Source organism: Eptatretus burgeri, chromosome 2, assembly GCF_056783735.1.
Source record: "Eptatretus burgeri isolate ZD-2024b chromosome 2, Ebu_testis_v1, whole genome shotgun sequence".
NCBI classification, from domain to species: Eukaryota; Metazoa; Chordata; class Myxini; order Myxiniformes; family Myxinidae; genus Eptatretus; species Eptatretus burgeri.
In genome coordinates, this window is record NC_140962.1 from 15,712,455 (window position 1) to 15,721,887 (window position 9,433).

The 9,433-nt window shown below is 42.7% G+C and overlaps 1 long non-coding RNA gene across 3 annotated transcripts; it reads left to right on the forward strand.

The window, feature by feature from the left end:
• Positions 1–5,640: 5,640 nt before the first annotated feature.
• LOC147031475 (uncharacterized) lies at positions 5,641–8,891 on the forward strand. 3 transcript variants are annotated; one of them, XR_015051853.1, is made up of 3 exons: positions 5,641–5,774; positions 7,046–7,194; positions 8,625–8,891. It is a non-coding gene; the product is annotated as an uncharacterized LOC147031475 (long non-coding RNA). The 3 variants fall into 3 exon arrangements; XR_015051852.1 differs by lacking the exon at positions 8,625–8,891 and adding an exon at positions 7,296–7,910; XR_015051857.1 differs by lacking the exon at positions 8,625–8,891 and adding an exon at positions 7,358–7,910.
• The last annotated feature ends 542 nt before the right edge of the window (positions 8,892–9,433 follow it).

Genomic DNA, 9,433 nt, shown 5'->3' on the forward strand with positions numbered 1-9,433 from the left:
ACAGGGTTCTCATCAATTGCTTGTGACCAGGCAATCGAGCAAACTCTGAACAGAGATTCAAAAACACCAGGGGGTTGACAGGAATTACCTTGAATCGTGGTGCTGTCCAAAGATGGATCCTGAGCCAAAATGAACGGGCGGTCATTGTCCGCCAATGCGAAGCTATGACTGATACTTCTCCAGACCGTCAGGTCAGGAAGGAACTCAGCCAGAGCAGAATTATCGCCGACGAAAAGTCCGTCGCAAACATCGTGTCAGTCATCGAGTCTATGCATAACCCCTTTGATTCCCACCTTACAGAACTGACAAGCATCAGTTCAGGTGTTGTGACCAGCAGTGAGGTCCAACATGACCTGATATCAGCCAATGAGATTGGGGAGAGGAGCATGTACGAATTCGTTGACAACAGTCTGATAAATCCGTCAGTAGATTTCTCTGCACCCCTCAAGGCATTGAAGCTGAAAACATTTTCAGATCTGGGGAAATCGAAGACAAAAACAGTCAGGTAAGGAGATCATGTTATGCAATGACAAGCAGTTATTTTCTAGACTGCTTATTATTGCACAGAACAGGAACATTGATCTGCGTGAGATTCTGTGCCATTCACTGTCTCCTGTCTCGCTGCCACTTGCGACAGCTGATGGCTCCTTGGCAAAGACAATGAAGTCCGCCTTACTTGATGCAATTGAAAGCTCCGACGACTACTTAGTCTCAACAGTGCCTGATGATGGTGCCCTAATCATCGATGGTATGGGCCTTGTGCATAGCATGCGACATGCAGTTTCGAGTTTTGGTGAACTCGCCGATGCTGTCCTGGCTCGACTCATCCAGCTGATGAAGAAGCTGAAATGCAATCGGGTGGACTTTGTCACCGATACATACCCAGTTATCAGCGTGAAAAATGCCGAGAGGACGCGTCATGGCGATGGTGGGAAACAGACATTCTGCATTCACAACAAACACCAGAAAACCCCAACGCAATGGAAAAAGTTCCTTGCAAACAGGAAAAACAAGGATGCCTTCGTTGAGTTTCTGGTCACTGAATGGCAGGGTGCTGATTTTGGCACAGTCAGAGGCAACATCAGTATCTACATCGCTCAAGGAAATGAGTGTCATCGATTGGATGTCCATGATGCTGTTCTGTCGGTCCAGGTGATAGACAAACTAAAATGTGACCACAAAGAGGGAGACACACGTATCTTACTTCATTGCAAACATGCAAGTAATACGCATAGCTGCGTAGTCATCCACCGTCCCGATACTGATGCGGCAGCCATAGCCTTGTCTGTGAGCCACGATATTTCTGCTAAAATGCACTTTGCCACCGGAGATAAGAACAAGGCGCACATCATAAATTTGACGAACGTAGTATCGGCCTTCGGGCCTGAAGTGTCCGCTGCTTTGATCGGCCTTCATACCTTTACTGGCTGCAACTCAACGAGTGCCTTCTACGGGAATGGCAAATGTAAAGCATTTTCCATAATAACAGCGTCGGAGGAGTTTACTGAACTTGGGCAAGAATTTATACCGCCAGAATGATTGATTGTCTGACTGGAAACATTCGTCTGTCATTTGTATTGGCAGACTACATCCACCGAAGTCAATGACGCGAGATACAAAGTCTTCTGTCTTGCCTTGTCCTCCCCATGCGAACAAAGCATGCCTCCAATGAAGGATGCTTTAATTCAGCACATGAAGCAGGCCTCATACCAAGCTGCAGTTTTTCGACGCTCACTGCAACAAATGATCAATCCCCCATCCCCTGATGGTCATTGATGGACATTATTAAATGATCACCTCTCCATCAAATGGATGACGAAGCCCCCAGCTCCAGAGTATTCTCGAAATAATAAGCTGCAAGTGTCTGAAAACTCGTTGTGAAGGTATGCTATGCTCCTGTCGTAAGTCGGGTTTGTCTTGCACCGATTTATGTTGTAAGAATTGCATGAACTCCACTGAGACTATCATACAACAGCGTTTACAAGGGAATGGAGGTGTGGATATTGACAACGATGAATATCTTGATGAATAACTGTTGGGGTGGAATGTTTTGCCTCGAATGAGACAAGAAAGCGCACTGACCAAATTTATCATGTAAATCTATGGAAAATATGGCATTTTCCATTCACTTTGTAATGTTTTGACGTAAAGAATGCTACTTGAGCCCGTGGACATTCCGAATTTTCGCATACATCGAAGCCTGTATCCTTGCGTATTGACACGACGGTGATGAGTCCAGAAATAAACTGTCATATGATTTACTTCAGGTGTGTGCCTTATTATTATCTATGGATTGATATTTATTGTATCAATGGATTATCATGTATTCATCGGATTCATACCGCCGACCATAATACCAAGCTCTCCTACTCTATATTCACTATGCTATATTCATGATGCGGTCCCCATATGCATTTGGAGGCATTTTTAGTGTCGCCCCCTTCATCCATTGTTTTGCAGACAACCACGAAACGTCATCAATAAGCAGTATCCCCTCCATATGCCAAGCTTACCCATTTTCGAGAGAATATCTCTGATGGTTTCAAAAATATTTTGGATTAATTTTGGAGGAATTCGTTGAATTTTACAGTCCATAAGACAAAAGTACATTTTTTAGATTTCCGCTGTATGATGCGTGCGTAAGTAAGAGCCTTCGAAACTGATGGGGCCACAGAACCATGGTAGGTCGGTGCCTCGCATAAATGCCGAAGCCGATTTTTATGTCCTGACTGAGATACCACGCTGTAAAGTCAGCACCGGAGCTAAAAATCCTTTTTGACTACATGACCTAGTTTGACGTGGTCGTTCACGGAAACTGGCAGGATTTCAGAGTTAAACTTTTAACACAAGGCCAGGCATGTTGTATACAATAAAAAAAATGCATAGAAATTGTAGTCCCACGAGTTCGGAACGAAACTCATATTTTGGCACTATTTCAGGCCTCAGCTTGAGGCCTAATACACTTATTTACGGATGCAAGCAAGTACATCATGATTATCCATTCATACCTATTCCTGTACGCACATGCAAAAACATGTGTCACTCATGTACATATGTTGTGAAAGTATGTACATCTCACATGCATAAATCCTGATGGTGCACACCATGAATTTTATTTTTCAATGTAATGTGCAGCAAACACCTTGCTCTTAAAGCTGTAGATAACTGATGATTTAATTCATGCCAAGGCAGAAACAAAGAAAGACCATTCACAAACTCCATAGTCACCTGCACAAGGTGGAAGAACATAACTCTATCCAAGCCCACTTGTTAAATGATGGGGCTGACAAATGGGAGGAAAGCACTAATCTGCAAGAGTGAAGCTCTGGGCAGGTTTGAGGTAAGTCACCTTTTTCTTTATTTTACTTGGATTCCGTGAAGCTCCTTCTGGTTCATCAGTGGAACAATCATGACTATTTCCCTTTACCTATGTTTCTAAATAATCCTTCAAACGACATCTTATGGTTATTAAGAGCAGAGCAATGTTTAAACATCTCATGTGATTTGCATGGTTTCATGCATGCTTGCACATTGAGAGAGGAACGTTGTACAAATCCACTTCACCATCCTCTAAATGAGGAAGAGTTTACTTGGTGTTGGGCATTCAATTATGGGATACTGTTTAACATTCCCATCCAATCAGGTGGCTGGTTTCCTTGGTGAAATCCTATTTCATGTGTTGATTTGTCCTTTGTTTCTTCATCTCCTTGTATTTCAATTAAAACTACATTTGGCCTTTTGATATCTCCATCCTTCATGTAACGTGTATGAGCTCTTCTGGCATCCTGAACAAATTATAAATTCCTGTGTAAATCCCCTTCAGTCTGACACCATTCCTGGCCAGCCTGTTCCTGAAAAGGCTTGAACTAAAAGAAAAACGTTTCATGGTCAACCCCACAAAGGGGGGGAATAATTGGGACTGTTAAAAAAGAAGAAGAAGAAGAAGAAGAAGAAGAAGAAGAAGAAGAAGAAGAAAAAGAAGAAGAAGAAGAGAACCCATCTTATTGTTCACGAGCAGGGGCTACCTGGAACTGCACGAAGAAGGGAGGGAGAGCTGGCGAAGGTGGGGCATATAATACTCGGTGCTGCTCGGCTGGCCAAGCTTTTCCTGGTGGTAGTATCGGGACGTGTTGGACATTTAAAAGTTATTTGAGTTATTGGCTTCATGAGGGTTATCTTTTGCCTTTGGGCTGGTAGCAGCACTGTCTGACCCCACATCCCACTATACCATATATAACGGCCTTTGGTGCCCTCAAAATGGACGTCAAGGTGAATGTGTGGTGGCTTCAAACCTTGCCAATATTCTGAAGTGCCAGCTTCCAAAATTTTGGGCCCCTAAATGCGATGGTTCGGCTGTGAAATAATAACGTACAAATGCACAAACAAACAAGCAAACACTTGAAAATATGAATGTGGATTTTATAATCAATGTGATTTGTTGACCATTTTGGTTACTCCTTAATTGTGGGTCTTAGTGCATCTGACACACTCCTCTCTCAAAAGCGAAGCAGAATCCAATGTGTTTAGTTCTTGGAAAGCTGTATATTATAGGCAGTGGCAAAGGCGTTACCTCAGGGCACGACTTCCGATGCATGGGATTATGAGCTGCTGAAGTGTGTGTGTGTGTGTGTGTGTGTGTGTGTGTGTGTGTGTGTGTGTGTGTGTGTGTGTGTGTGTGTGTGTGTGTGTGTGTGTGTGTGTGTGTGTGTGTGTGTGTGTGTGTGTGTGTGTGTGTGTGTGTGTGTGTGTGTGTGTGTGTGTTATTCTTGGTTGAACAATAGTTTTTGTGTTACTGTTGTTGCTTGAATATAAATGTGTAAAACAAACGAACCTCACTGGTTTGACGATGGGGGGTGACCCGATGACTGCATGTTCCGAATGGCAGGATGCTGTGAAAAAAACTTGATGGAAAGTTGAAGCAAGAGAGGTTAATTCACGGCATCACAAAGAAGACATGTAAATGCCTCGTTGAGGAACTTGACCGAACACAGAGTGCATTTACGCAAGAGAAGGCTTATGGTGATGAGCGTTTTCCAATCTCTGAAAAGGTACTTCGGCTTAACAAGGCCACATTAACTCTTCTCAGGCTTCCATCAATTAGTTTATCTGTGGTTTGTCGTGTAAATGGTGTTTATTTTGTTTAAGTGACCATGTGCAGGGGCTTTGCTCATGGGGCACATGCCCCATATGTTTTGTGCTATGCACTGAATCTATTTTAACTTCTTGGCTACGATAGTGCAAAACATTCCGACCTCAGAAACGAGAAAAGGTTGGAAATCTCGACGTAGAAGGTGTGTACCAGCCTTGGACCCTCTCATGTTTCTGCATGTTCCGAATGGCAGGATGCTGTGAAAAAAAACTTGATGGAAAGTTGAAGACAGAGAGGTCAATGCACGTCATCACATTGAAGACAGAGAGGTCAACGCACATCATCACATTGAAGACAGAGAGGTCAATGCACATCATCACATTGAAGACAGAGAGGTCAATGCACATCATCACATTGAAGACAGAGAGGTCAATGCACGTCATCACATTGAAGACAGAGAGGTCAATGCACGAGAGAGAGGTCAATGCACGTCATCACATTGAAGACAGAGAGGTCAATGCACGACAGAGAGGTCAATGCACGTCATCACATTGAAGACAGAGAGGTCAATGCACGTCATCACATTGAAGAAAAATAAATTCCTCGTTGAAGAACTTTCCCGAGCACAGAGTGCATTTGCGCAAGAGAAGGCTCATGGTGATGAGCCTTCCTAATCTCTGAAAAGGTACTTCGGCTTAACAAGGCCATAATAACTCTTCTCAGCCTTCCCTCGATTAGTATATCTGTGGTTTGTCGTGTAAATGGTGTTTATTTTGTTTAAGTCGCTATAGTGCAGGGGCATTGCTCATGGGGCATTTGCCCCATATGTTTTGTGCTGTGTCCTGAATCTATTTTAACTCCTTGGCTACGATAGGCCAAAACATACCGACCTCAGAAATGAGAAAAGGTTGGAAATGTCGATGTAGAAGGTGTGCACCACCGTTGGACCCTCTCATGTTTCCAACTGTAAAAAATGTGGTGCAAGTCGTGATTACTCTCTCAGTGAGTAGCAACACTTGTAAAATATCATTTGGTGTCGTAAGATGTCCAGACACCTGGCTGAGAAGTACAATGGGAGAAAATACACTTCAGCTGGAAAATAGAGCTGGGATAGGCTGTTTTCAGTGCCATTGTTGAACGATAATTAATTAATCAATCAAGTGCAACTCTGCTCCATGCCCCCTTTATCTCGAGTTGCAAGTCCCACATTTAATGATACATGTATTCAATGCATTAATGATATCAGAATCAGTGTATATATTTATGCGTGAACATACGTACAGATCTGTTGCTCCTGCGGTTGTGTAGTTTTCTTCAATCAGTGGTCATTAACATATTGTGCATCACTCACTCACTACATGTACATTGTGAGGATACTCATATCCATCATGGTAATCATAATCTTCACATCTGGTATTGCATTCTCCATCCTGACACAAGAATTAAAAAAAAAAAATTCAAAAGTGATTCTTCATCATAGAGTGATTGTGCCAAAAATGATTTACTCTATCGCATATATTTCAAAATGTTATGGATGCATTTTGACAAAACGAGGTGGATGAGTTGGTGAGGTGACAAGAACAAGCCAATTCGGTTTTGATCCAGATCCGGATCCGGATCCAGATCCAGGCAATTGGTGGGATACAAAACGTAAACTGTTCAGCCTGGTTGAGGTAGGTATGTGTTCTACCGAGTGACGTTTTAGTCACAATAATAATTGTGGATAATAATTGGAGTAGTGTTCCATCTTTAACACCTCAAAAACGTTTTTTTTTTTAAACTTTAACACCTCAAAAAATTATTAGAATTAAAAACCACGTTTGGATCTTTATCACTTTTTAAAAATTCTGATTCTGTAAACCTTATTACTGCTGTGGCTCTGAGGTAAATGGGTAAAACGAATGTATTTCACCGGTTTGAAGACGGGATGGCCCAAAGAATGTGTGTCGTTGTCAGGTGCGCCTCATTGAAGTTGATTTCCAATTGAAGGAGGAAAGATTACTGCCCACAATTGCGAAGGGCAAGGTGAAGCAGCATGCTCTGTCACAGAGTGTAGGATTGAAGCAGAAGGCACACTGTGATGAGCTTTCACTGTCTCTGGAAAGGTACGTTGGGATAACAATGCCCATATTAATTCTTCTTAGCTTTCCATCGATTGGTTTCTCTGTAGTTTGTTGTGCAAGTCATGTTTATTTTACTCGTTCAGGTTCCGTAGTGCTTCTTGCAATGAACATTGTTATCCAATGTGTCCTGTCCTGGATCTTGCAGTCTGCAACATCATATGAGAAGTTCAGAGAAACATTTTCACGAGAACCTCACAGCAGTTCAACGTGGAGTTGCTCCTTTAGAAGCTCAACTTTAGTCTTCAAATGAACAATTATCCGCAACGAAGACTTCACTAAAACTGCTAACGGCAATTATGATTCACATCACGAAAGATATCGTCACTAATTCGATGGTATTGTTGTGTTTGTAGGGGTGCAGATATGACCTTGGAACAGATAGAACTGGACAGAATAGTATGTCTGTGTCTGTGTCCGAGTCATTAGCCCATCTCGATGTGATTAAGTAGGGAAATGTAGCTTAAGAATTGGCTTTTTAAATGTGCACCATACGGAGGGTGGTACATTGTAATAAAGTTAGGTATGAAGATTGAGACACTTGTACGTGTCATCGCCTCTTTTAATCCCCCAGGTAAGGGACAAGGTGAGGTTGAGAAGAATGACAGCTCTGTTGATAAGATATGGCTTAACAGAGGGCGCTCAAACAACTGGTATGATGTGTAAAGTAATTATATTGGTCGGTCGGTTGAAGAGTCATCCAGCAGCTTCCCTGGGTTGTGCATGGAGATAGCCTTAGCTTCTCTCCACCTCAAAGGAATATTGCCAGACTGATGAATGGCAGTAAAGAAGGAAGCACACAAAGCTTTACCTTTATGCATGAGATTATTTAGGAATTCTGGGTATATATCATCTTGGCCAGCTGCTTTCCCAGACTTTGTCAATTTGATTTCCCCTTCTACATCTTGGAGGGTGTTTGGAGATGCCAAGCTCGGGGTAGTAGGTAGTGTGGCTATGGAAGGATACTCGCACATTGGATCTACAATGCTTGGACATGACACCTTTGGGATTCTGGAGGAGCTTTGATGCCACAGCATTTGCAGTGATTTGCGGTGAGTGATGCTGGAGTGGGCATGCAACACCAAGGTGGCGGAGAAGGTTCCAAACTGTCCTACTGGAATGGGTGAAATCTATACTATATAAAGTTTCAGTCCATGTTTGATGGTGCACAGAGTCAAGAGATGAGAGAAGTTGTGTGACTGTGTCTGGGTTTCCAGTTGTTTCATACTCCTTCAAAAGGGCTTCAGTTTCTGGATGCCAGCAAGGGGTGAAAGTTTTTCTGGAGCCACAAGGGATATTGTTTGTGGCAGCAGAATTGAAGAGATCACAAAGGACTTTATAATTCTTTGGTCTTGGACAATGGAAGTGATCTTGTATGGGCGATTATTGGTCGGTTGAATGGTTTGCATTCGCAGGAACAATTGTGTGGGTGGCAGACGGATGGTTGTTCTGCGCGGATCATGCGGTTTCACCGTGTGAGACATAATCCGTGGTGAAGCTCACCATACCAGTAAGGAGGTGCGTTTGATGTCTAAACGACGAATGTGGTCATCGTTGGTTAGATATTTTTCGGTATACCATCCTGATGAGGGCAAATAATCCCGAAATCGGGATCGGTGGTTCAGTTTGATGGCCATATAATCTTTGTCTCTTTGACAGTCACCGGGCCTAAGCCTCTGTGTTGGAAGTGACGCTTTGGTGTGGACTGTTGTCCATTGGCGATCAGCGGAGTGAGTGCTCATCGCACTCCTCATGTTTCAATATCGACAATAAATATATATATATATATATATATATGTATATATATATATAAATACATATATATATATATATATATATATATATATATATATATATATATATATATATACTGTTACGGCTGTGGAAATTCGCAATACACCATAAAGGGTCCTTAGATCAGTTATGATGCTAAGTTTATGTGCAGATAGTTCCCCACCTTTGTTTAAAGGGAATTTGTGTGATTCATCGGGCTGCGACTCTTTGAGATAGCCGTTTTTCTTTTTCTATTGTTACTTTGAACAAACCTCCATGCAAGCAACAAGCCAAGTTGAAAACCGTCGAACGAAAAAGGGAACCTCAAACCTCACCAACCACGATCGCCTCAAACCTCACCAACCACGATCGCCTCAAACCAGAACTCTATCGGTGGCGCGCGGATTTTCCCGCGCTTTGGTGTGGGGGAAGTCCGATTCCAGCCAGAGGT